The following is a 26,874-nucleotide window of genomic DNA, read 5'->3' as shown; positions in this document are numbered from 1 at the left end:
TGGGAGCCCGGGGTGCCCGCAGGGCTTTGGGGCTGTGGGTGCCGCTGTGTTCTGTTGGCAGCAGTGAACTGAGGCTCGTACAGACACCGATAAACAGCCCGGCCTTGCTTTGTCCTGCAGCCCCCACAGCCCTCGGGGCGGGCGGGCAGTGCTGGTGGCTGCAGCTCATTAACAGTCCCCATTAATGATGGGGGAGGGCTTCTCCAGGGTCCCAGGGGTGCCTCTGCCCTCGGTGCCTCTCCCAGCCTGTGCCCAGCCCCGTGGCAAAGGGCCCTTTGCTGTGCACTCCTTCAGCCTCTCCTGAAATTCTAGAGACACAGGCAAGAAAATCTTTTTGTTACGGAAAGACTTCCTGTCCCTTCACATGCTGGTTTTGTAAAACTTTGCAGCTGGTAGATTTATTCTTAACTCTTCAACCAGAGAATCTTTCTATTTTAAAAATGCTTAAAATACATTTCCCCCCCTTTTCTACTCTGTTGTGGTAAATGAGCCCCACAATCTGAATTTTTTTTTTCTTTAAAGCTTCCCCACCAGAGATTTAATTAAAATATTGTGAAAGGCAGTCATTGAAAATGAGAAACCTTTTGAGTGGAAGGCACCCTGATTTCCCTCTGCAGAGCTTTTTGTCACCATAGAGATGAAAAGAGAAGCTCAAAATTGCACTTTCCCCTTGTGTGTTGCTACTGAGGGGCCGTGGCTGCAGGTAGCAGCTGCACTAAGATCAGCAGGGCTGGCTGGGGCTGAGGCTTTAACTCTTGCAGGGCACAAGCACCAGGTCGGGATTTCCTTCCTTGCTGGAAGCATTTTTCTTAGTTTATTATTCTGTTTTAATTTCCTGTACTTCAGGGCTGGAATTTGTCTGGGTTTGTGAAGGGAAGGAGCGCAGGGGCCCATCCTTTTGTCTCCATAAAAGCATAACTCAGCACCTCTGAGCACAGCAGAGTCCATTGGGTCTGCTCTGAGCATTGCCAGTGTCCTGAGGTGTTTGTGCACTGCTGAAGGAATGGTGCTGGAATCCCACTTGGCCTTTTTAATTTTCTGTTTTTAATTTTTTTTTTTAGTGTATAAATCATAATTTTAGGGTTCAAGCCTGTCAGATTCTCATTTAAAATAACTAAATGTTGGGCTTTTTTGTTGATTTTTCTTTTTAAAATCAATGGGTTAATGGTATTTTTTTTTCCTTCCAGTAACCCCTCTGGAAGTGTAGGGATTACTAAATCAAAAATACATGCTGTGAGTGATAAAACTGCTCTGCTACAGTTTCAAAGACAGTCCCACAAATTGAAGATTATTGGAGGGGACATGACACTGGGCAGTGTTATGCTTTTAATCATTTTAAAAACAAATTTTTCTCCCTAATCGAGTGAAGAGCAGGCTCAAGTGGATTCTTGGCACAAACATCTCAGACAAATGAAAGTAAAATGTATATTGAAGCTGTCTGCTGTTGTATATTTTATACCATACCTGTCTTGGTGACTGATCTCAAATGGGTGCAGTGGTTTAATCTTAAGCTGTTTGAGTGAGACCTGTTGTGTTTAAACTTTCAGATAGAAAGTGAACATAACCCATGTAATGGCATTATTAATGGGAAGTATTACAAATTATAAGTTGCAAATTAGTGGTTTAACTCTGGGACTAAATATACAGCTGTGTTCTTGTGTAATATTACAAGACAAAATTAGATCGAGTATGTAAAAACAGAAAGGCCTCATCCAAACCCAGTGGGTGTCTTCCCAGGGACTTCACTAGGCTCTTCCACCTGCAGTGAGGGTGCAGACCCGTGACCCCAGCAAAGTCACTAAAATGAGTGTGTGCCCTCCACAGTGGGCTGTTAACATCTGACTGCCTGAGCTGCCCATGTATTTGGAGCAAAATACTAGCATTACTTATTTCCATGGTGGTGTGGTTCAGCAGGTACCACATGGAAGTGGTGCTGTGTGTGTGTATCTGAGTTCCTGTGGGATTATATAGTAATTTTTAAATGAAACAGTGTTTGGGAGCCGGGCTTGGCTCTGATGCAATTTGCCCTTGTGCTTTCCTTGACTGTTGCTAATAAGAAGTGCTGGCCTAAATCAGCGTCTTGAAGAATCATCGATTTGCTAATTGCAGATAATCAAGTCCCTGCTCCCTGCTCACGCTGAGACCACTTTTGTTTCCTGCCATTCTGCCAGGCTTTGGGCAGCATCTCCCAGCCTTTGACGTAACCAGCAGAGTGGGTTTGGAGCACTCACGTTGTTCGTTCTTGGAGGTGATGAAGTTGTTGCTATTCAGGCTTGATGAATGAGGAGCTGTGATACCACTGACCTTTCTGGCCAAAATGAGCTGGGGGGCTGAGCTGGGGATGTTCAGAGAGCTGTGGTGGCACAGCTTTGCAGTGCTCACCTCGCTTAGTGCAGTCACTGGGCAGTGTCTGACATCAGCCTCCTGAAATTGTTCTGAACATATGAGGTAGTTGCTTGTTATTTTTTTTTTTTAATGTGCTTCCTCCTGCTCTGTGTTCAGCTAGTGGGGGTGTTTCTGTGAGCTGTAGACTTTGCAGAGTGTTTGAAATGAGGCAGAGGCTGATGAAAATCCGTGTCCCTCGGTTAGCACAGTCAGGAGAGCTGAGCTCAGGAGCTGCTGCTCTGGTGGCTTCTCCCAAGCGTCCGGCCTGTGGGCATGGCAGGCTGTGCATGGGTGCTTTGTGTTCTCTCCGTGTCCACTGGAGCCAACCACCCTTTGCCCATCAGGCCTTTTCCATTCCCTGACTGGACCAAGTCTCACTGAAGGCTGGTGAGCTTTTCTGATGACTTCATGTAGAGTAGCAGTTTATTCTGTGTCTGTGAGAAAACGAGAGCAAGTAAGAGCCTTTCTGAGGAGGACCCCGTTAGCTGGTGGGCACTGTCCTTCCATAGGTGTTGGTCCTCGGGGTCAAGGAGGGCAGGGCAAACCCTCTGAAAGCCCTTGCTTGGCAGGTCAGGAACTGTTGCCTTGGCTGAAGCGTTTTGACACAGAGGGAGGGTTTTCATGTCCATCAGGCTGGGAGCTGTCGCTGTGTGCAGGGCAGGCTGTGCCTCAGAACTGGGGACGTGGCAGTGCTTGGCCAGTGCTCGCTGCAGGGCTCTGCACAGGGATGGTGTTCAGATGGCAGAGCCCAGCTGCCCCTGGCCCTGCCCCGTGCCCCGGGCAGTGCTGTGGGGTGTGCTGGTGCACGGAGGGGTGACAGTGCCCGGGTGCCACGGGGACACTCACTGAGTGCTCCCAGCCTGGGGGGCTGCGTCAGCCCCGCTGCCGCTTTAAAGCCACACCAGAGGAACAGATGATCACTGGACAGCTTAGGTTACATAATCTCTTTTGGGTTTAATGTCAGGCCTCCCTGAGCCCCATCCAGTGCCAGCTCCCAATCTGGCTCGTAATACTCCTGAATGTCCTTTTAATTTTTATTAATAGCTCTCTTACTGTAGTGTTCCCTCTGCCTGGCTTTGTGTGCTGTGCGTGCCTTGGAGTTCACCGCTCTGCCCTCCGAGGCATCCACTGCCTGGGCTTCCTGCTCCTCACCAGCCTGGAGCCATTCCCGTGTGTTTTCTCTGCTCGTTCCAGAGGCATTTTGCAAAAAGTGTTGTGAGGAAGGAGGACTGTCCAGGGTCATAGCCTGCATGGATTTGGCTCTTCTCCTTCATGAGCAAAGCTGGGGAGGTCTGGGGGAACAGAACCTGGTCAGAGCAGACCAGGACAGTGGTGCTGAAAATGATGAAGGTGATGGGGAAGGTGAGAGCAGAGACAACATCTGTTTAGTTTCTTTGGAAGCCTCAGCAAACGTTGCCCATGCCACCTTCCACAGCAGCAGCTGGTACTTCCTAAACTCTTCCTGTAAGTAAACCATGCAGCAGAACTGATAATGCCATCATGATCTTGACTGTGAACCAAACTGTGCAAAATCTAGTGGCATGTCTGAATGGCTAAAAAAGCCCAAAGTAAATCACAAAGTGCTGGTAATACAGTCACTGCTGCTGTTTGCCACAGGGGTGGATTGCAATCTGTGATCTCTGGGTAAATCTCTAAATTGTATTCAGAGATGGTGTGTGGCAGAGCTGGAGTACCACAGCATCACTGCTGTGTAGCATCAAGGAGCAAGAATCCAGTACTGTTGTTTTATTTTGTTTGTTTAATTTTGTTTATTCTATTTATGTACTTTTTGGGCTGTGTCATTTTGCAAGTAGATCTATGCAAATGAAAGTCAAGACCAAGATGTGTGGGGAACATTAATCTTATTTTATCTATAAATATATGTATGAACACACACATAATGGGTGCCAGAATCTCTTACATGTTTGTGTTTGTTCAAGTGTACAAGAAATGTGATTGACACTACTGAAAAGGGAGCAGGAAAACAAAATGAGTTATAGCTTTTGGTCCCTAAACTGCCTTTTTTTAGTGTATCCTAGAAGAGCCTTCACCCTAATGATGCTGAGCAATAAATAACACAGGGAAGAGTAATAGCTGCCTATGGTAGCAAATTATAGTTGATTTATTGCACATAATATATACAGGTGCAGCTAATTTAATTAAACACAAGACCTTTTAAATGCTGTAAAGACATCCCTCTCGAAAGCCAATCAGCACTATGGTGCTGTAATAAGGCTTTAAGTGAAATAAGCAACATTACAAGCACAGCTCTATTGGTCTGATCAGCCTCGCGTGTGTTTGAGGGAGGGAGTGTTTTTCCATAACCATTAAAGGCACTTTAAGTCAACTTACGCCATGACAAAGTCCAATTTAATGTACTGATGGAAGTTATCCCATTTCTGTCTCATCATGGAACAGCAGCTCCCGTGAACCAGCATATGTAGCTTGTTATTTTCTTGGCCAACTGAGGGGTGCTGTGCAGGGGTGGAGGCTTGGATGGTGTGGGATCTCATCCTGGGGATGGGAACAAATAACAAACAAGAAGCCGTGCTTCCCTGAAGCCTCTCTGCTTGCTAGTGGGTTGTCTCCTATTCATCCCTCATCTGAGAGGGGGAAAAAAGAGACTGTGGAAACTCATGTAGAACAGCCTGGACATCACAGAACCTGAAAAGTCTTGGGATGGCAGGGGCATTATTAAAGATCACCCAGTCCCAACCCTCTGCCACGGGCAGGGATGCCACTCACTACATCAGATTGCTCAGGACCCTGTCCAACCTGGCCTGCAACATTTCCAGGGATGAGGCAGCCACAGCTTCTGTGGACAACTTGTGCAGGGTGGCCCCACCCTCACAGGGAAGAATTTCTTTCCAATATCCCATCTAACCCTGCCTCCTGTCTATGTGGAGCCACTGCCCCTTGTCCTGTCACTGTCTGCCCATATAAAAAGTCCCTCTCCATCACTCAGGTGAACACAGGCAGTTCTCTGGGCTACCTTGTCTGTGTATTCACTTTTCTGGGGTTTTTATCCCCTCTGCTCCTGTTTTCAAGTCAGAAGTTGCAGTGTGTGTGTGTATGCACAGAAATACACCTTCAGCCTGCCTCGGAGCCGCTGCCTCTGCTCCCTGCTGCTGTAATTTCCCTGGAGCAGGGCTGGTACCTGCCCTGCAGCGCTGCCTCCCTCAGCTCATCACGATGCTGAGCTGAATCCCCACCCCGGGATAATGGGGGAGATGCTCTACGATACTTTGCCACCATTACTTGATTATTTGTGAAAGCGTAAAAGGCTCAAGTAGCTGATTGATTAATTTTTCTCTAAGTTTTTCTTCCCTCTGTTGCCTTCATTTGGAACATGTAATCAGGGAAGGAAGAGGCATTAAGAATAGATGGGTATGCATATGAATGCTTAATTTTTTCTAATTCAGGCATTCATGTGGGCACATGTATCCTGCTGCACGCTGTGCTAAACAAACCTCTCCCGGCGAGGCAGATGAGGGAGTTTGGTGTGCTTTTCTCCTTCAGTGCTGGAGTTTCTCTGCTCTGAAGCAGCTGCTGTTGCAGTGACTTGGGGAGTGTGAGGAGTGTCCCTGGGCAGGACTGGGGGCGGCTGCGTGCTGGGCTTGGTGTCTCAGAGCACAAATCAAACATCTACTTGACCTTTTTATCCCCCACCACTGGGAGGAAGGCCAGCAGCTCTGCTGGAGATCCTTCCGGCCCGTTTGCTCTGGTCCAGGCTCTGGTCTGCCGCACTTGGGGCTTCCAGTTGTGGTTTGAAAAGGAGTTTGTTGTCAGCAGCTGCTGGGGGAGGTGTGGAGGGAGGCAGGAGCATCCTGAAGTTGGGAAGGGAACAGGACATGGTTCCACATCACCCTGAATAGCTGCCTGGTAGAGGGTTTGGTGTAGAGGCAGCTGCTGTGCTTGGTGTTGGTGGAGAGTGAGTTGTCTGTGAATCAAGAAAAGTCCCTGATAGCTGCTTTGCAGTTTGGTAAAATGAGCTATGATAATTGTTTTGCCAAAATAAGTAGAATTCCTAAGCAGAAGAAAACTAAAACAAAAGCAGTTTTTTTGTTGGTTGATGTGGTGGCTCCATCGAAAGAAAAATCTTAGATTTCATTTATTCCTTTTAAAATTCTTTTTTTGAGTAGTCCTGTCTCTAGTGGGTAGTTTCTGGGCAAGGATCTCCATGCCTCAGTTTCTTATCTGTTTAATGGATAGAGTAACAATTAATCTCACTTCTCAAGGATTCTGTTGTGAAGTGCTTTTGAGAAGTCTGGCCTGAAATGTCACATTTGATAAGGCTGCTTAAGAGCTTCCATAAAAACTGCTTTTAATTCAAATTATGTTTGATGATAAAATATTGTGAAATAGATTGCTCCTTCTCCAGGCTCACTTTCTGTGTCCTGATGTAGAAGGGAGCTGAGACCTTGGAAGCAAAACTGGGGCATTTTTTGAAACCTGTAGTTTATTTAGTGGTTGGGGCAGAGAGGAGAAAATTGTCTGAACGTTGCCCTGAGAGTGAGAATGCTAACTTCATGTTTTAATTTCCTTTGGAAAAAAATAACACTGTGTTCTAAGTAGGTCCAGTATTTGCCCTTCTGTGCTGTACTAATTCTCTTCTTGTACTTGTAGTTCTGATTATGTTCCCTCAGCTGGTACTTCAGGAAACGTGTTTGTCTTTGAGCATGTCTGGTGACTCAGAGACACGTCTCCATAGCATCTGGTGAGCGTAATTGTCATTATTAATCTGCCCCATGCCAGTCTGTCCTCGGAGCAGCAGTGGGAGGACGGGAAGGTGCTGCATGACTCGGTGTGTTCTGCAGAGATGGGGCTTGGGAGAAAGCGAGAGCCTGGCCTTGGCTGAGGGTCCTGTGCCTGCTGCCACCTCCAGAGCCATCAGAGGGGGCAGGCAGGGCCTGTGCCCGCCTGGGGCTGCCCAGGGAGGGCTCCTGCCTCAGGTGGGCTCTGTGTCCTGCCCCAGGGAGGGCTCCTGCCTCAGGTGGGATCTGTGTCCTGCCCCAGGGAGGGTTCCTGCCTCAGGTGGGCTCCGTGTCCTGCTCCAGGGAGGGCTCCTGCCTCAGGTGGGCTCCGTGTCCTGCCCGTTCTGATTACGTAGCGCTGCTATTCCCAAAGTTGTGGGTGTGCTGTAAGTTAATACCCGACTGCAGCGTTCAGAGATTCATTGGAACCAGATACAACTTGGCATTATCTCCAGAGCTTTGTGCATTTTCCATTTTAAACACATTTGAATGAAGTCTCCCACAGTAGAGTCCCTTCTTCCCTCTCTGGCTTGTGTCAGGGCTCTGCAGCCCTGTGCCCTAACCACAAGGTGAGCCATACATTAGTTTTAAAATGATTTTTTCCTTGGGCCCAGATGCTCTCTGTCCTTACAAGAAGGCTTTAAATAGTCTTTCTGCTCTCTGTCTTCAGTACATTTCTTCTCTGTCTTCAATAATTCTCTTCCCAAATAATTCAAATAATCACAGGCTTTTTCTTCATTCCTGTTGTTAATCAAACTTGACTGCCTTTTTTTTTTTTGTTCCTGACATGGTGATTTTGGTTGTTGCTTCCATAACAGGATTTTGTTGCCTTTGGCTTCACCATAAATTGGGGAAATTAATAGTGTATGATTGAGAGCACATACTTTAAAATAAGTTGAATGAGAAATAGATATTTTTTTATTACTATTAAAAATACCTTTTTTGTCAGTCCTTTTGTTTTCAGCAAAGGGCACACTCTGCTTTAACCATTTTATCATATGTGTGCTATTGTAATTTACATAAATGAATTTTAAATACAGTTATAAGCTGTGGGAAGATGTTATTGTCTCTGCACAATGAATGTGGAGATTTATGCTGTGCATACATCTTGTGTTAGATTAACATTTGTTCCCTCGTCTCTGTTGGATAGTGTCATGATGGAGCCTTGAAATCTTTACACAGGTACTTCTCATGCTTATTTAAAACAGCATTTGAATTCTTCTTTTTCCAGTCCATTCATTTCATGTAAATATGCCTTTGGATATTTGACTCAAATCTGATGACATTGACAGAAATAATAAAACTTCTGTTAGGAGCGAGATGGGAACTGCTGTTCTGCCCTCCCACCACCTAAATATCAAACAATTCCCATTTTTCCAGGGGTTGTGTGTGCGGAATTCAAGCGCAGGAGTGAAGCTGGTCCAGCCCTGTGCCTGAGCTTGGGTTGCTGGGATGGGCTGGGCGCTTCCTCACAGACATTTTGTGCAGTGTCTGTCGTTTGTCCAAGGCTGGAGGCAGGAGCTGGGTGAGCTCTGCCAGGATTATTCCAGCCCTCAGCTGTGGTGCCTGTGACCTGGAGGGTGCTGGGTGGGCACATCCCTCTTTGGGATGTGCTCTGAGTGCCCCAGGGGAGGTGATGGCAGGGTTGGGAACGGAATTACAGCAGTTTGGGTTGAGGACCTGCTCTCTTCCCACCCTTGCCAGTTCTCGCCTTTTCTCCAATGGGAAAACAACCTGCAGAAAGACAGTGTGCAAATTCTGCAAATCCTTTCCCAAGGGGTGTGCAGGTGAAGTTTGGGTGGGGCAGCACACTGTGGAAGGGGGTTTTTTACCTCCTGGAGCTGTAGGCTTGGGCAGGAGGGCTGCACGTGCCAGGGTGAGTAAGAGAACCTTTGGAACACGTCTGGAGAGTGAAGCTATCGAGCTGGAGCAGGGCTGCTTGCTGACTTGCCAAATACAAGCCTCTGGTAAATGCTCTTGTGGGGGCACTTAGCCTGTGTGTTGTGGGGGAGGAGAATAACAATTTGACTTGGGGCTGGTGATTATTCTGTGGCTGTGGTTGAATTTCTCTCAGCTGTAGTGGTGTTTTGAGTTCTGGGGACAATTACCAGCTCTTCTAGATGTCTCTTTATTTCCACAACTTAAAAATGGTCATTTGGGGCAGATCCACCTGAATGACATGCCTTTCTTCGAGGCTGCCTATTGAATTCTGACTATCAAGAGTCAGATTTTACTGCTTCCCTGTCAAGTGAGGGCCTATTGTGTGTGCACAGACAGGCAGAGGGGTGTGAGGGCTCCTGAGTCCCAGTCAAACATTCCTGTCCTGGAGCCCACGGTGTGGGTGTGTGGAGCTGCCAAAGCGAGTGGCAGTGGTGGTGTTCAGTCACAGCTTTGCTTTTCCTGCCAGCTGGAGTCTGTTCCCATTGTGATTGAGAGCATTATACTTACCATAAATGTTTCTTCTTAAAATAAAAATGAAAACAAGGGGAGCAGAGCAGCGTGGGGCTGTGCTGGAGGGCTCGGTGGCACTGCCTGGCAGCTGGCTCCGTGCTGGTCACCTCCTGGAGCCCGCGGGAGCTCCGGGGCTGGGGACAGGACAGGGACAGGCTGGGGACAGGGCAGGGACAGGCTGGGGACAGGGCAGGGACAGGCTGGGGACAGGACAGGGACAGGCTGGGACAGGACAGGGACAGGCTGGGGCCAGCAGCCAGTGCCGTGTGTGTCTGGCCATGCCACAGCTCTGCCCATGGAGGGCACGGGCGTTTTTCCCCGGCGCTGGCAGGGCTGGGACATGAGGGCTGCCCTGGGCTGTTGGGCTCAGCCCCTGGGTGTGCCAGAGGGTCTGGGGCAGGGCCGTGCAGGAACAGTCTCTGCTCCCTGCAGCCTGAATTCTCTTTGCAGGCTCTGCAGGGAAGCACTGCCAGCCCTGCTTAGAGAGGGAGCAGTGTTCTGCAAAGCCATGGGTTTAGTTTTAGTTTTTCCAGCTGGTTTAGGAGGATGGGGGACAAGAAGAGAGTAAAACTGCAGTCAAAAAAGGGGAAAAAAGCTATACAAATAATCCACGTATTTTTTGTTCTTGCTGTTTTTTTCTGTTTAAAGAGGAGTTTATTTGTTACAGGTCTGAGTAATAACTGGTTATCTGTGAAGCAAAAATTATTTGAGGAGGCTGTGGAAAATAGAAAATGTTTGTTTTCAAGGGATAGGTTATTCTTTTTTTAAAATCTTGGCTGAATGAATTCTGCTTCTAAAAATGTATGTGCATGTTTCAATGAGGTTTGGGGGTTTTTTTGTATTATCCAGTTGCTACATTGAGAGTTTTTTTAATGCTTTAAGCTTGCATTGTTGGTCTCTCTCCCCCTGCTTTTGGTGTTTGCTCTCATGTCCAAGGAATGCTCCAGTCTTAATTTCTTGCTTTTGGGCTGTTATTAGCTTTCATGGGAAGAGTATGAATAATGCTTATTGTTAGGTAAATACAGGTGCTGTGGTTTTCCATAGCAACATGCTCACCTGGAGGTGGTTTCAGACCTCTGAGGACTGCCTGGAAGGTTTGGCAAATTAATCCACTGGGAGATGTCCTGCTGGGGAGATGTGGTCAGGTTCTGTGGTGTCCCTGTAGCCTGGCTGATGTCACCTCAGCCAGGGGAAATAATTAATTGGTGGTGTGTGAGCTGCTGTGCTTTACCTTCAGGTGGCTGTTACTCTTTCAGAGGTTGGCTCTGTGTAGTGTGGGGTGTCTGTTCCAGTTTTTTCTCAGATTAAGCCCTCTGCTCACTGAGGCTCATGAAGGAGACAGCTCTGACAAGAATTTTATAGGCCAGAGGTGCAGCTATTTACATATCACAGTGGTGATAGGGCTGCTGAAGAGTCAGTGCCAGAGACCAGAGGAATGTTGGTGCCCTGATGGTCCCTGCATCGACCTCCTGGAGTCATTAGAAAAACACAAGGAAATAAATGTTTGGAGTCAGAAGCTTTATCTTATGAGACAAAGATTGTTGAGCCTTGCCACAGAGGCACAGCACAGACTGGGAAGTCAGAGTTGGGATTATTCATGGAATAGTTCCAAACCCTTGTGATGGGCAGGACATCTTGCTCAGGAGGGTGGTTATTGCTGAGGTGGATGCTGTGAATGCCAGGAGGGGATCAGATGCAGCTGGAGCTCCACGTGTGCAGTGTCTTTCATTTCCAAAGCAGTGTGCAGCCACTGAAGCCTCCACTGGGAAATATCCCTGCCTGTTCCATGGATGTAGGAAACCAGGGCATGGATGTGGGCAGGTGGGGGGCAGAGCCTGACAGGGGATGCTGGAGCTGTATTTAAAGGAGTGCCTGGTTCTGAAATCCAAGTTGATTCATCATGATGGCTTGAGCTAATCAGAGCTGTGGTGGGCCTGCTGCAAACCATCCAGTGGTCTTTTGTTTTCTTTCCAGCTCTGTTACTGACTGTGACAGCAGCACAATACTGTGAAGTTCAGGAACAGTCAAATTGAAACCAAAGAGCTGCTTTCTGCTCAGAGAGGGAAGTCACTGCTGCTGGAGCTTGAGACCAGTGCTGTGGCTGAATTCAAACAAACCACCCTCTCTCCCTCCCCCTCACCTATAAATTCGTGTTCCATAACATTATTCACTAAAATCCCAGCATGGATAGTTGAAGCTGAAATGTTTTAATGCACAGCAGAACAGCTTGGGCATCCCCAGGTTGACCTTACTTCCCTGTCTGGTGGCTGAGGGAATGGCTGAGCCTTGAAGTTGATGCAGAAATTATATTTTGCAAGCTGTTTTTGAAGGATCCAGCTGGTGTTTCTGGCCAGCCTCACCCATCCCTTGGGAGAAAACATGAGGTCATTCAGCCTCCATTTGCAAGGGCACTGAGCAGGGCAGAAGACTGGGGTTATTTTAAGCTTCTACTGACCAGTGCAAGATTTTAGACGATAAAAAATACTCGTGTCCTGCTGCCTGCTACCTTCAGCAGCCCATATTCAAGATTTTGTATTGTCTGTGTGCGCAGGAGGAAAGAATTCAGCAGGGGAGTAAGTTTGTGCAGCTCTGTATTTTTGGTAGGTGTTTTTATATCCTTGGGAAAGCTTGGCTGTGACAGCTGTGTGGGGTGATGCAGTGTAGTGACAGCTTTGGGTTGTGCTGAAGCTGTGCTGGTGAGGGAGCTGTGGTGTGTTCTCCTCTCACTCAGAATGCTGCCGTGGGGTTTTGTGTGTGCTCGTTTGTGGAGCTGTGTCAGGGGAGGGTCAGCCTGGAGATGAGGAATGCTTCCCCCAGGGGTGCTGGCACTGCCCAGGCTCCCCAGAGAGCACGGCCAAGGCTGCCAGAGCTGCAGGAGCCTCTGGGCAGCGCTGCCAGGGATGCACAGGGACTGTGGCTGCTTTGCAGAGAGGGCTGGATTATCAAAGGTGGGCCTGAACACTGAGAAGCAGCAGCAGTCAGTGGTCAGCCTGCTGTGCTGGGCACCCCAGCTCTGCTCAGCTCCTCCTGCGGGAGCTGGGGCTGCTCGTGTGTCCTCTGGGTGACTCCAGTGCTTTCCTGTCGCTGTTTATCTTGTCTGCCCTCCCCTGAGCTTCCTGGAGCAGGGAGGAGGGAGTGCTGCTCTGCCTCCACACGTGCCTCACCCAGGGAAGGGCCCTGATCTCTGCACCTCTGCGGGTGCTGCTGTGTCATCAGGAGAATCCACCGCTGATGAAAGTGTCCTTAAATGCCATTTGACACACACTCAACTCACACTCCACGTACCCCAGGGGAAAATACTGTAGGCAGTTTAATCTGTAATGCAGGAAAATGCTGGGGAGTTTTAAAATATTGCAGTAAAGAGCTGCTGGTGTATGGAGATGTTGGGATTGAGAGAAGTGGTATGTACTTTGATTCACGTTTTTTTTTGTTTGTTTGGGCTTTGTTTGTTTGTTTGGGGGGTTGTTCAAGACATCTCCTGATGTTGTTTCAGGTTTTAGCAGAGCCTTGTTGATCCAGGAGTGGAAGTTAAGGGTAGAGAAGGGAATGTTTGCAATTAGCTACTTCCATGATAAACATATATATCATAGTGACTGATCTATCTATCATAATATGATTTCCATCACTTTGATGTATTTGGGTGATACTGAGGGGAGAGGGAAGCTTGCTTTCCCTGAAAAATGAATCTGAAGCGCATGTTGATGTTGTTTTCTGTCCTTCCAGTCTCCTCCCTGGCAGAGTGTAAAGTTTGTGAGGCAAAGTAGCTTTAATGCCATCACTGTCGTTCCTTTGCATCTTGAAACGTTGCTCGCAGCTGCCGTCCTGCAGATAAAAACTTGTTGCTAAGCCAGCAGCACTGCTGTTGGAAAATGTGATGCATTCCCTTTTCCAGGCACTGAGGAGTCCTGTTTCCCTGTGGCTGAGGATCAGGGACCTTTTGGGTGGTGGTTGTGGTTCCAGGCCCCTCGTGCTTTTGGCACACCGACTATTCCATTTAGGGAGCCTCTGTGAGGGGGAAGATGCATTTTGACTTCCTGGAGGAGTTCCACAGAGGAATGCTGGTGATGCAGGGTGAGAGGCTTTGCCTGGATGCTGTGGTTACCTTGCAGACCCTCATTCCAGAGCTGCTGAAGACTGTCAGCAGATGTAATCAAGTGGCTGGGTTCTGGAGGCTCAGCCTGTGAAATTTCAGATGTGCCCCCATGTTCAGAGATGCTGAGTTGCATCTCCCAGAGGGGGAGCATGGCTGGGCAGTGCTGTGGGCAGGCAGCCCTGCAGTGTCCAAGAGCTGCTGCCGTGTGTGGGTGATGTTAAGCAAATAACAACTTCTCTGCTCGCTGTTTTTTATGGCTTTTCCCTTGTTTAAGAATGGATGCTTGAACTACATGTTTACTGAAATCCTGTTTTGCTGGGAGATCTGAATGTTTGCCAAATTCTAAACATGAATGACCTTGGGATTTGGAGCCCTTATGCAAGGATCCAGGAAGGACAAGGTCTCTGCTGGGATGTTGCCCGTGTCTCTGTGGAGCAGGGTGTGCAGCAGGGAGGCTCTGCCACAGCTCTGTGTCACACAGGCTCTGGGATCCTGCTCAGCTGCTTCAGGATGTGCCTTGATACATGAGCCTGTGTAGTCCAGAGGAGGAAAGTTTGCCTGCTTGATCAGGAGGGGAATATTGTTGAACAAGTTGCAGCCTAAAGGACATCTCTTGTTAATGAAATTTGAAGGGAAGTTCTTACTGGAAGGAATCTCTTGATCTTGTTTTAATGAAATGTGAGGAGCGATTGAGTGTGTTCTTTAGCAGGGAGAGCTGGGTGGCAGGCCCAGGGAGAACACACTTTAAGGCCTTGGTGCAGACTCTCCTGTCGTGTTCCTGCCCATCTCCAGCCACCCCAGCAGTGTGTGGTTGCACTGTTCCTGCTCCAGCCTTGTTTACACAGCACCAATCTCCCCAGCAGAGCTGGTGCTCTGCCAGAGCAGGGCTTCTGCACACACTGCTAACGATGAGGACATCCAGCCCTGCCCAGCGTGAAATGCAGGAGACTGAATCAAATCTTCCTCCCTACCCCATAAAACGAGTATTTTCTTTTCTGTCATGAGAACCTGGGTGATGTTTCTCTGTGTTGACTTCTGTAAATCACGTCTGCACAAGCAGCGGTCTCCTCCTCTGCCATAGATAAGCCTTTGATCATTGGTTTTGCTTCGCAGCAAAGTGCCTCCATTGCAGCAGGAGGGCGGCTGGCAGCAAGGGCTGATCGATACCGACGTTTTTTAAACATTTCTAGTTTCAAAGATTAAATATTGTACTAGACTTTATGATTTGAGGTCATTTTAACCTCCTACCTCTGGGCTAAGACAGCTCATCTGCCTCTCATTTTTCAGGCTTTGTTACATATGTATTTGAAGCCATATGTAGAATAGTAAAAGCTTGTAGCTCTCTTCTGGTAGCAGTTAAAAAAGGGAGGGAGCAGTGTGAGAGCCATGGGCTGTGTGACAGCTAATACTCCCCCAGCTTCTGATTGGAATTCAAAGTGGGTTTGCACCATTTGCCTTCTGTCTTATTTCCCCGCATTAGTGGTTAACCTCAGCAGGACACTCCCATATTATTGTTATTTTCATGCAGGAAAATTGCCCAAAGAAAATGAAGTTCAAGTCATATCAGGCAGATATTTTTTTCTAAGCCTGTAAGGGGAATTCCTTCTGAATGGGGCACTCCTGGGGAAGGAGGGAGGCAGAAGCTTTATTTAAGAGAAGTCAATCAGGAGATCTGTCTCCTCCCACAGCCTGCCAAGGCTGGGAGATGTGATGGTGAAAGAGGTTGATACTTGTCCTCCTTTTCCTTTTGCACATCTCCTGGTGGCATTAGCCAGGGGAGATAAATGAAGAATATTAATTCTGGTGCCACTGAAGTGTGAGCCTGAGATGTGAGGAGATCCTGGCACTGAAAACTCAGGCTGCCTCTCTTTACTTTCTCAGTAGGATAATCTGCTTCCTTGAAATTCTTCCTCTACATCTTTTCTTTTTGGTTGTTTGGTTTCTCATTAAAGCATGGTTGTGTTTTGCTTTGGGGATGATTGTGTAGCTCTGATCATGCTGCATCTGATACGTTTATTCACTTTGGAAAGCAAGTGGGATCCTTTAGGATTAAAAGCCCGCATGAATGAATGGGATTTTCTGGTTTTGTGCATGTGTGTATACTTGTGTGTGTAATCTGGTCTATTTTTGTACTTTGGTTTTTTAGCATGCATACAGGATGGTCTCAAGCTTTTTTTGAGGGGCATTTTAGAGAGCGAGGCGGGTGCTGGGGTGCAGCAGGTCTGTGCCCTGGTCCCTCTCCAGGGGGTGTTTAGCATTCCAGCAGCACGCTGTCGTGGCTGAGTGTTACCAGCCAAACCTGGAATGCTGCTCAGAGGTGCAGGTGGTTTGTATTGATAGGTATTTCCATTACTCTTAAGCTGGATTCTGATTTCAGCAGTCGGGTTTCCATGTCCTGAATTGGTTTTGGTGATGGAAATGCTTACTAGAAAAAGTGATTTGCTGTGCACTTCTCTTCCCCCTAAAGGAACGTTGTCAAGAATTGCAGGGGAAGATTAAACACTTAGTCTTGCTCTCCTAATCTGAATTGTTCTGTGAAAGCTTAATTTAAAGAGTATGCTCCTGATCCAAATTTGCTGCTCCCCACTGGTGTTCAGCTCTGAGCGCGTATCTATAACACACAGGATGGTGAGGGGGAGGTATTTTAACCTCTGCCAAGATGGAAACACAACAGTTGGGAGAGGCACAATGTAATGGTAAATATTTTATTGACATGTTCCAAACATATTGGATGTAAATTTAAACGCTGTCTGAGATTTGTTAAGTTTCCTTGTTTGAATTTTTTACGTTCCTGTAAATCCTGGTTCATTAATTGGCTGTGAAGTAACGAACATCCGAGGCAGAGCTCTGCCAGCAAGGGAGACGTGGTGGGTGGTGGCAGCCCCTGCCACGGCAGAGCCCCTCACAGCAGCCCTGCTCAGCCACACCTTGGAAAGCCCCTTGGCTGGGTTCCTCTCCCAAAGGCAGGGGGATAAACCCACACTGTGTGAGTGATGGCTCAGGAGTGCAGAACGGGCTGTTCTGGCTGCTAAAGAGGGTATTGGGATCTCCAGAGACATGGCAAATCCCGTGTAGACTTAATAAAGATAATAAAACCTTTAAAACTCTCATCTTCAGGTGTTGCCACCATCTTGTTTCCCTTACCAGTTAGCCCAGATGTGGCTACTGGTGAATAAATCATGAGGAATGACTCTGAACTGGGGCTAGGCTCAGTTCTCCGGTGGCTGTGAAGAAGCACCGCAGCCTGCAGGAGGAGCAGCCATGGGTCCCTCTGTCCCCAGGCTTGTGGAGTCATTCCCCCTGTGTTGCCTTGTGCAGGACAAGAGCAGAAGACCTGGGGGCAGGAAGAGATGAGAACTCCCATGTTCCCACTTCCGTGGGGTGTGGAGGTGCTCTGTGGCTCTAGAACCTGAGTGTTTGTCCAAAAAGCAAAGAGCAGAAAAAATAGGATCGGGTCTGCAACTCGCTGTGAATGGTGCACTGAAATGGGATTTTATAGAGATGCATCCCGTGACTTTTATCAGCACCCTCATAAATTGAAGGTTCTTCATTAGATGTGCAATAAAAGATTTTACTCTCATAACATTCTGAAAATGTTTCTGTTACCTGCTCTTGGATGTTGGCTTTTTAATGGGTGGTTAGTAAAAGGAAAAATAAATCCAGTTTTGGATATACAGTTTGGCTCCAAAAGATTATGCAGCATTTATTTCAACACAGTTCTTCTAGAATTCCTTTGCTGGAGTATTTTGAGGCTTTTTTTTGATTTTTAGTCTAGCTAATTAGATTTCTGGGGCTCAGAGGACTTGGCTGACTCTGTCTTTGATGCTGTGAGGAGGCCAGAGACAGTGATGATGTGTGTATTTCTGCTGTTAACTGCAGTGCTTTGCAGGAACCAGTGACTCAGGAGCTTTGGCTTTCCATCCAGAGGTGGGCTGGTTGTAGCTGTTGCTCTCCTAAGTTCGTTGTAATGTTAGGGTGGGATGTGTATTTGTTCCTTTCACAGACTTTCCAGGAGTCAAACCTTCCATTCAGATCTAAGGTTGAGAAAACAGCTTTTTTAAAAATAAACAGAATAGGCTTATCTGCTCTAGTGGGTCTCCCTTTTTGGAGCCTCGAAATAACTGAGTCGTTACTAAAATTTTTTGAAAGATGCATCTTCAGAAATTAGGAGTTTGGTCATGTGAATAAATTGCTGGCAGTGGAGGTGCCTGAATGTGGTGCAGCACATCCCTGTTGTGGTGGACACGTGCACACACAGGGCTGTGGTTGTTAAACCAACCCCTGCTGCAGCCACACCCTGCACATACTGAATCCACAGACTTGTCTGTCACCTCCAGAGCAAGACTTCAGGGATTAAGACTTGAGCAAGGCTTCTGAGAAGGTGTTTGCAGGCTGGAACACCTGTTCCAGTTCAGATTTGGGTGCTGACTTGTGAAATGTGAATTTTCTGACGTTTATTGAATTGTTGCAGGGAGGAAACGTGTATGGACGTGTCTCTTACCCTTCATTTAGCAGCATCTCATGCGTGGGGGTGCTTAGTGATACCCATTTGCTCAAGAGTTTACTCTGGAGCGTTTTCTGAGCAAATGTTTTGGAGCCTTGCCCTCACCTCTGCTGTTGCTCTTCACCTGCCCTCGCTGGGTTCGTTTTCCCCATTCTCTCTCATTAGATGGGCTGCTGGATTAGATGTTAATGATTACAGGCTCAGCTCTGCCTGCTGGAGGGAGGGCTTGTGGGTAATCACTGGAGAACAAAGCTCTTAAACTTGCCAATAGCCATAGGAAACGTTGCTTGGAAGGAAGCAGGAAACAAGGCATCTATTATTATTTTACCTACAACCTTGATGAGAAATCTGTGTATTTCAGAGAGTCCTTCTCCTCTGTACCCACCTGGGATCTTAGAGTCCTGTTGAGGACACGAGTCCATGCACTGACATCCAGGAGTGTGGATCACAGCCAGATCTATGGCTCACCAAAGAAACTACTTACACAATTCTGTTGAGGAGGATGAAGGGAAAGATCAAAAGGAGCCAACCTTTTGTCATCTTCTAACAAGCAAAGCACTCTTGTGGAACGTTAGTTATGGAAATGTCCCTTTTGCAGAGAGAAGAGTGGTCCTCCCAGCATTGTGTGTTGAATCTGTGCTTGACCTCAACGCAGCAAGTCTTCTTACACATGGACTTCTTTTCCACCTGCATCTGCATTTATCTTGCCTTAGCTCCCCTGGCTCGAGTGGTGTGCGCAGATGTGCCAGTGCAGATGTGATAGGACTTGAAGAGAGTTGCCAGATTAGCTGAGCAATGGGGGTTTTTTTTTTCCATTTTACCATTTTAATCTTGGTTAAACCTCTTAGTCAGAGGGCGATTTCCATTTCATCTTGAGTTATGTTGGGCTTCCGTGCTCATTTCAAGCTATAGCTTGCCTCCTTAAATTTCTGATGTAACTCCTGTTACTGCATTGCCTATGGCTGCAAGGAGCCGTACCTACTCCTGGGTATATAAATATTTTCTATTTTTTGTCTTTGTTTGTCAGACGTTTGGGTTTGGTATGAGCAGGAATGGAAAAGTTTATGCTTGTTTCAGAGGGAAGGCAACAAATGTTTATCTGAATGATCAAAGCAGAATTTATGAGGAAATACAATGGAAACTATTCCTGGCTGTTTAGAAGCTGATGTACAGGGGTACGCCAAGAGGAACAGAAATGAGAAGAAGAGGTGAACTGAGTACACCCAAGTCAGACTTCTCCAGGGCCTGAACTGCAGTGTGTTCCCACTAAGCAAATGCATTTTCTTCTTCTGTATTTAATACTCACTATGGGTTTGTGATGCGTAACACAAAGGACTGGGAAGAGCAATGGCTCTGCTTGTTGTGAGATGGTACCTCAGTGAAGCCACAGAAAATTATGTTTTTATGCTGAAATATTTCTGAGATACCTTGTATTATCTGACTGCTTTCCACCTCCCTCCTTACCTGGCCTGGCTGTTGACCAGCGTGTGCTGCAGGCTCAGAGCAGACCCGGCTCTCCTGGGCAGGCCAGCTCTGGGGCCATGGTTGCTCTGCTGCATTCCAGGTTAATGAGCCTAAACTCATCTTCTCAGGCCTCCATTTTGTGTCTCATCCAAAGCCTGCTCTTCCTGGGATGAGGACAGCGTGCCCAGCCTGCTTGACCAAGCTGTGGTCACTGCAGCCAGGCTGCTGATCTCGTTAAGGTGACTCTAATGAGCTGTGACAGCCTGACGAGTTCAGGCAGCGCCTGCTGGAAGGGAGCCGGGGCTGGACCGAGCAGGGGCTCCAGCATTTGTTACCTGGCCTTAGCAAATGGATTTCAGCACTTCAAAACATGACAGCCGGGCTGAGGGACTGATGGCAGGAAGCTGGAGTAAGTGTGCTGATACAGCAGACCCGTGACCAAACCTGATTCTTTCAAGTGTGTGATCTGTATCCTGTGTGCTCCTCCTCTGCTGGCATCCCGGGGTGGTTCTGGGCAGCCTCACACACGCTGGGGTGGGTCCTTTGCTCTGCCAGCCTGTTTGGAATGACTTTTCATCTGCAGGAGGTTATCTGTGAGGTCCTGGTGGCCTCTTTCCTTGGCTTTGGCCTGTCTTTCAGAGGACAGTGAGGCCTCTCGACTGTGCTGAGTTATTCCTGAGGAAAAGCAGCTCTGTGTGGATGTCTCCCTGCTGTTTGTTTCACTGAGGATTAGAATGTGTCCCCTTGGGGCAGCTTTCTCCTGTCTTGTTGATGTGCCTTTGGGGCTCAAGGTGGGACAGCCTCTGCTACTGCAGAGTGGGCTTTAATGTTAATTTCACCACATTGTAGCTCTCTCTGCTTTCTTGGAAAGTCTTCCTGCAAGTTCTTAATTTTGTTCATTAATCCTGTGGATACAGATAGTCCCCTGCTTGCCCTAGGCAGGATCACTTAGGGAATAGTTTCTCTCTTATTCCTTGCAATGGCAGCTTCAGGCTGTTGCTGAACCTTCATTCTTTAGATGGAAATCAATGCAGTTAATGTCATGCCATCTAAAGCTATGCTGGTACTAGAGGACTGTGTGCTTGAAAACTGAAAGTCTTTGGAGTTCAAAGACTTCTGTTGCTTTCTTCAAATTCTGACTTGGTTTAGGCACTTCTCAGTGAACAGAATGGGTGGTTGTATCTGTCCATAGTCCTCGTGTCTCAGAAAAACCAGGTTCCAACTGTTGCATGTGTGATGAGGTGCTCTGAATTGGTGAATCTGGCAGCGTTGTCTCTTTCCTGCTGGCAGAGGTGACAGGGGAGGATTGTCCTGGTTTAGAAGTGTTTCAGAGACAGGAGTCTCCAGAAGGCGTGGGAGATGGGAAGGTGCTGTTTCAGCTTCTCGGATGGGTAAACTGAGCCGTGGCACTGTGACTTGGGCAGAGCTGCCAGGGGCCGTCCAGGGATCGCCTGTGAGACTCACACAGGATTCTGTGTTTGTATTAAATTATATTTAGTGTGCCTCCCTTTAAGAGGGTTCTGCAGGCTGTCTGCTGTGGATTTATACTGCAGGTCACAAATGCGAGCTGGGTGACTCCTCTTTGGAGTTTCTTAGTTCTTTTTGGAGTTTCATGATGCATCTTGGTTACTAAGGCTGAAGTTCCTTCGTTTGCCAGTAGCCAAGTACTAAACAACCATCCCTTGCTACAGAGGGAAGGAGCCACTCTCTGCTGTGTGTGTAGCATTAAAGTCAGGTTACATGTAACATGGTGTTAAGTATTTAGCAACTCTAGTTGCCACAGGTTGTGTTTTAAAAGGAATCCTCCATTGCCTGCTCACAGCAGTAAGATTAATTAAAGCCTGTTCCTTCCATTTTAAGCACGGGTTTAGGCAAGGCTGTGAAGCTGGTAAGGCTTTGTCTTGTCTGCTTGTCGTGCCAGTGTTGAGAGCATCTCCTGGAGCCCCCCTGTTCTTGTGCTCTTTGTGGCATGGGGGCAGAGCACTCACCAAAGCAAACCAGTGCCAGAGTAGCCACTGGGAGTAAAGAAAAGGGATAAAACTTGCCAGCTGAGTTATGTTACTGGTCTGCCCTCCATCTCCTCTGGAGGAGTTGTTTGTTAACAAAGGTACTCACAGCTTGGGGAGTGCACCATAATCCTTACAAGTCATTTAAAGCAGTGTAGGCAGTTAAAGATTAATTTTGCATGCAGTGACCTCTTTATTTTTAACTGCTTTGCCTCCTGCATCTTCAGAAATAACAAACAAATGCTCCAAACATACCAACCCCCTTGGAAGACAATGATTTCATTGTGGCTGTGAACATGACATACATTACATAAATATTGGTGCTTACATGCCTGCTGATTCTTTGTCCTTGGATGCTGAGTCTTCCAGCCCCGCTGGTCATGTTTCGTAAGAGCTTGGGAGGAAGCACAGCAGTGCAAGACACTGACATTAGAGGTTGGGCCAGGCTACTTTTCTAGCTCAGGCTGCTTTGCAAGGTGGATATTTTTCTATTAATGTGACGAGACTGGTTTATCTGTCACTTCTGTTGAGCAGGCCACAGCTGCTGTGGCACTCGTGTGCATTTATCTTGAGCTTTGAGATGTCTTTATGCTGGTTACTGCAGGATGCAAAAGAGCTTTACACACACAGTTCGAGCCCTGTGTCATGTCTGGAAGAGGAGCAGCGAGGCCCTGTGAAGGCAGAGGAGTGATGCACAGACACTCGTCCTTGCAGCACACTGTGAATCGTGGTGGGGCTGCCCAGGGCAGCACAGCCCTGCCACTGCCACGCTGCTCCTTGAGCTCCACGATGGCATTTGGTGTTAAGGAGCTGCGAGTCCCAGTTTTCAAACCCTGCTGATGGCTGGTGCTAGAAGTAGTTTTAATTTCCTGAGGGCTACATATAACTCCAGTGGAGCTACGAGTTGCTCTCTGCTTGTTTCTGTAGCTACGCCACACTTGCTTGCAGAGAATGAAATCTAAATCTCTACATGATCTAACAGTAGTTTCCTAAAATATGAACAAAATCAAACAATGAAGAATGTGTGTTGTTCAGAGCAGCTTGAGAAGCTGAAATACTGACTGAAGTAGCTGAGAGAAAACAAAGTAGGGGGGTTATGGGGTTTTTCTTGATTGTTTAATGCATTAAATTAATCTTTGTAGCAAAGCCTTTTAAATTAACTCAAAGTAATTGTGTATATGGGCTCCTGTAATTGTAGGGTCACTGCCTGGATACAGGCAACAGAGAGGATGATTTTGGTTCAGTATCTCAGTGCTTGGATCAAAGATACTTCATCAGACTGAGGCTGTGTGAGAGAACTCAGTCTGTAACCTGCACAAGGGCCTGGGCGGGAGCAGAGCACGGGCAGCTTGTTTAACCTTTGAATGCCTCTTGGCTCAATGGCCCTTGGATACTGCTACTTCATGGAAAAAGTTCTAAATATAGTACTTGTTTGTTGTTGAATAATGACTTTAGAGGGTGGATGCTGGAGTTTCCAGCTCCTTGCAGGGCCTAAGTGGTGCATGAGCGAGATACTGGAAATGAGACCATTAGTGAGTCCAGTAATACTGCTGAGCACTGATGCAACTTGTTGATTTATTTGGAGAATATTCTGTTGATAGTCTGTTTGTGAAAAAAATCCTCCCTGAGATTAAACCTGAGGGTCATTTTTAACCCATTTTGTTGACTTTTCATTTCCTTCTTTACCTGGTGTGGTCAGCTGCCAGGCATAGGCTCTGTTCATAGGTCAGCTTGTAAAGGGGAAAAAATTTTGAAGGTAAATAGAATGGGCAGGAAATATTTTGGGGCTAGAGAGCAACAAGGCCATCTTTCTCTGGAAGAGGGGGAGATGAAATCCAGGGAAAGGTGAAGAAATTTGCCTGGGGACCCCCAGGAGGTCAATGATGAAACTGGGTTCTGAAACTCTTATCAGTCCTTTAAATAAGATGTCATCCTTTACTGGAGGTCCAGAAACCCTCTTGGTTTTAGCCACCAGTGAGTGAATCTGCATCCTTTGTGGCTCTGTTTCCCCAGAGCTTTTACCTCAGAAGACCCTAACATCTTGAACAATTTCCCCGTGCAGTGCTTGCTTCATTGCTGTTTCATTTCACTAACTTTCCCTTGAAAATCAGATGCTTCCCTATCTTTTCTTTTTACTTCCTTGTACAGCTTTTCCCTGTTGCTGCAGCTCATTAAATCCTGCAGCTGTGTGTTATTTAACATCATAAAGTGGTTAGAGATATCATTCATATAAAAGGATACAAAATGAATGTGCATTGTAATTCTAGTCTCGAGGTAGCAAACTTCTCTCTGGAGTTGTGACTTAACTTATGGCTTTGTAAGAGCTTTTACTTGCCTTTATTTAGCTCTTTTCTGATTCTTAATGATTTGTGTGTCGGTAAATATATTTATAATGCAGTTATTAAGTAATCTGTATAATTATGTACATCAATCTAGGTATGAAGGTTGTGGAAACGTCAGTTCTTTCTCCTGCCCTGAGTTGAGCAGGGGTGCTGCCTGCGCTGCTGCCCGCTGGCACCGCGCCCCGTGTGCGCCCTGACCTGTGCTCACAGGGCTCCTGTTCTGCTGAAAACTCATGCAAATAAAGCCATGTACCAAACCCTCCGGGGAGCCAGGGCTGCCAGTGCCAGGGGCCAACCTCCCAGGAAGAGGAGAAGGTGGCAAAGCTTTGCATTTCAGATATTTGGTGATGAGAATCTTGCTGGCGTTTGGCACGGGGATTTGTGGCAGCCGTGGCAGCTCTGATGGATTGGATTGGTGTTCATGGTTTGTGTGTGGAATGGAACTGGCTCTCACCTCTGCTGTCTTCTTTGTTTTTTCAAAGCAGTTTCCCTAGCATTTCTGTGCCTACCTCTTAATTCTGGGGTCATGTATTTCCTCTCCAGGAACATGAGGAGACTTGATCGGTGTCAATCACACAGGAAACCAGGGCTGATAGGATCTGCTCTGCCTGTATCTGATTTGCTGGATGGTTTTGTGTGTGCGTGTGTGGTTTGTTGTTGTGTGGGCTTTTCTGTTTGTTTGTTGTTTTTAACTCCAAGTGCTCATTTTGGGCCCTCATTGCCATCGTGTGTGTGTGCATTCTGGATCCGTGTCAGGGAGTTTGGTGGCTGTGCAGGGCTGTTCAGAGCGCTCCTCTCCACGGCGCAGGGGGCACGGGGGTAGGCAGCCTTGCAGTGTGCCCTGCTGCAGGGGAGCTCAGCCTCCCTGGCTCCTGGCAGGATGGCAAACCCCGGGCTGCTCCCGTGTGCCTCCCCCGTGGGCGCTGTGTTTGCAGGATGTGTGTGCGAGCCCGTGTGCGTTTCCAGGGGCAGTGGAAGCTGGGGCTGCAGGAGCGTGTCCCACGGGTGCTGTGCTCCCCTGGCACTGCCTGTGTCTCCACCAGGCTGGTTTGCAGCCCCTGGGTCCTTAGGGCCCTGAGGTCCTTGGCTGTGGGCTGTGGGAGTGGATCTCCCTCCCCAGCGCTGTGGCTGTGCTGTGCACCGTGGCAGTGGATGCCTTTAGGACTGTCCTTGTGCCTTGTACAACATGTAGTAGTGCCTTTTCACATGCTCCCTTGAATAATCATTAAAAGCATTTTCTCTTTTTTTTTTTCCCCTCTCTTTTTTTAATCATCCTGGCCAAAGCAAATAGGATAAGGAATTAAAGCAAGCTGAGGCTGGTATAATATACTAAACTATGACTCTAACAGCAATTAACGCAAAGGAATGAACATTTACAGTGCCCTGCAGTTGTCCTTACTGCTCAGTGGTAAACTGAAATAAGCCTGGTGTCCATGGACTTGCTAGACTAACTGCCATTTTTATTACAGTACATGGATTATTGCTCATTTTTCCTTCCATTTTCAGGCTTCTCTCAGGCTACCCTCCTTCCTCTTAATAGTGACCCCAAAAGACAAGTGCCACACTCAGTACAGCTGGTGTTTGACACAGCTGAGGGAGTGCAGGCTCCTCACTGGAGATCTTCCAGCCCTGTCTGGCTGCAGTCCCGTGCTCTGGGATGGCCCTGGCCGGGCAGGGCGGTGGAACCAGGTGAGCTCCTGTGGTCCCTTCCAGCCTGACCCCTCCGGGGATTCCACGGTTCTGTCCCTTTGAAAAGGGACTGTTTGTACCCTGCTGCTCCCACGCCTTTGCCTCGGGCTCTTGAGCTTGTAGCGAGTTTGGGGCAGAACCTGAAGGAGGAAGAGCTTCCTGGGGAGGTTGGTTTGGTGACATGACACAGCCACGAGCTGTTAGTGCTTCCCAAATGGAGATCACTACGTCCTCACCGCTTCGTGTGAGGAGAGGGGAGAGACCCTGAGCTGCAGGAACTTGCTGCACGTGTGTAATATTGGTGTATGGAGAACATCTGTGTGAAATACACGCTTGGGGCAAGAAAAAGAGTGTGTCATGTAAGAAAATACTGCTGCTTAATACAGCTTTTGCTTGGAGGCTACAGTCAACACATGCTGTAATACTTCTTGCTCGTGTGATACAGTAGCAGCATGACACTTCAGATTTATTACTTTTGGTTTCTCTTTAAAGAAATCCTGAATCTGGAATCAGAAGAATGCTTTTTTTTGTCTTGAGCTACAGAAGGAAAAATGTTTCAAAATGTCATAAATCAAAAATATATTAAAGGCCAACAAACCAGATGAAAACTTTTTTGGAAGATTGTATATAATATTTGGCAGAAGAGACTAATGCGCTGTGGTTTTTGGCTGAGTTTAGAAATGTGAAATACTCTAGGGTCCATCTCCTTGAAATGAGCTATTTTTATGTATTTTATCTGTCTATGTATTAAAACAAGACCAGAGGTGGTTGTGTGTGTATAATGTATTAGCGTGTGTGTGATTTATGTTAAGTATATTTAATGCATTATATAAATTCAATTACACTTTGATATAGAACGTTCAGTTACAGAGTGATTTCTGTAGCGCAAGCACTCACTAGATGCCTTGATCATAGCCAACAATTCTGTATCCCTGTTGACTGCAGGGCTGGCAGTTTGTCATTGTCCTGTGGGCTCGTTTCTCCAGACCTGCAGCCTCACGAGGGGGATGCTGCTGTGTGTGCTCTTGAGAGAGCTCACAGGAGCACCAGGGCTCGGGGGCTGAGGCCGGGGCTCCCCTCGTGCTGTGGGTGGAAGCTCCAGCTCTGGTGGCCCTGAGCGAGCCGGCTTCGTGTGTGTTTGTCCCTGAGTAAACTTTAATGATGTGCTCCTTCCCCTTTTGGTGCG

The 26,874-nt window shown here is 47.4% G+C and overlaps 1 protein-coding gene across 7 annotated transcripts in view; it reads left to right on the top strand.

Moving 5' to 3' along the window:
• Window positions 1–26,874, top strand: part of MSI2 (musashi RNA binding protein 2) — a 197,144-nt gene that overhangs the window by 19,300 nt on the left and 150,970 nt on the right. The window lies entirely within an intron of this gene.

Source organism: Prinia subflava, chromosome 8, assembly GCF_021018805.1.
Source record: "Prinia subflava isolate CZ2003 ecotype Zambia chromosome 8, Cam_Psub_1.2, whole genome shotgun sequence".
Taxonomy (NCBI): domain Eukaryota; kingdom Metazoa; phylum Chordata; class Aves; order Passeriformes; family Cisticolidae; genus Prinia; species Prinia subflava.
The sequence above is the reverse complement of the archived record's forward strand: the minus strand, read 5'-3'. Positions and strand labels throughout refer to the sequence as shown.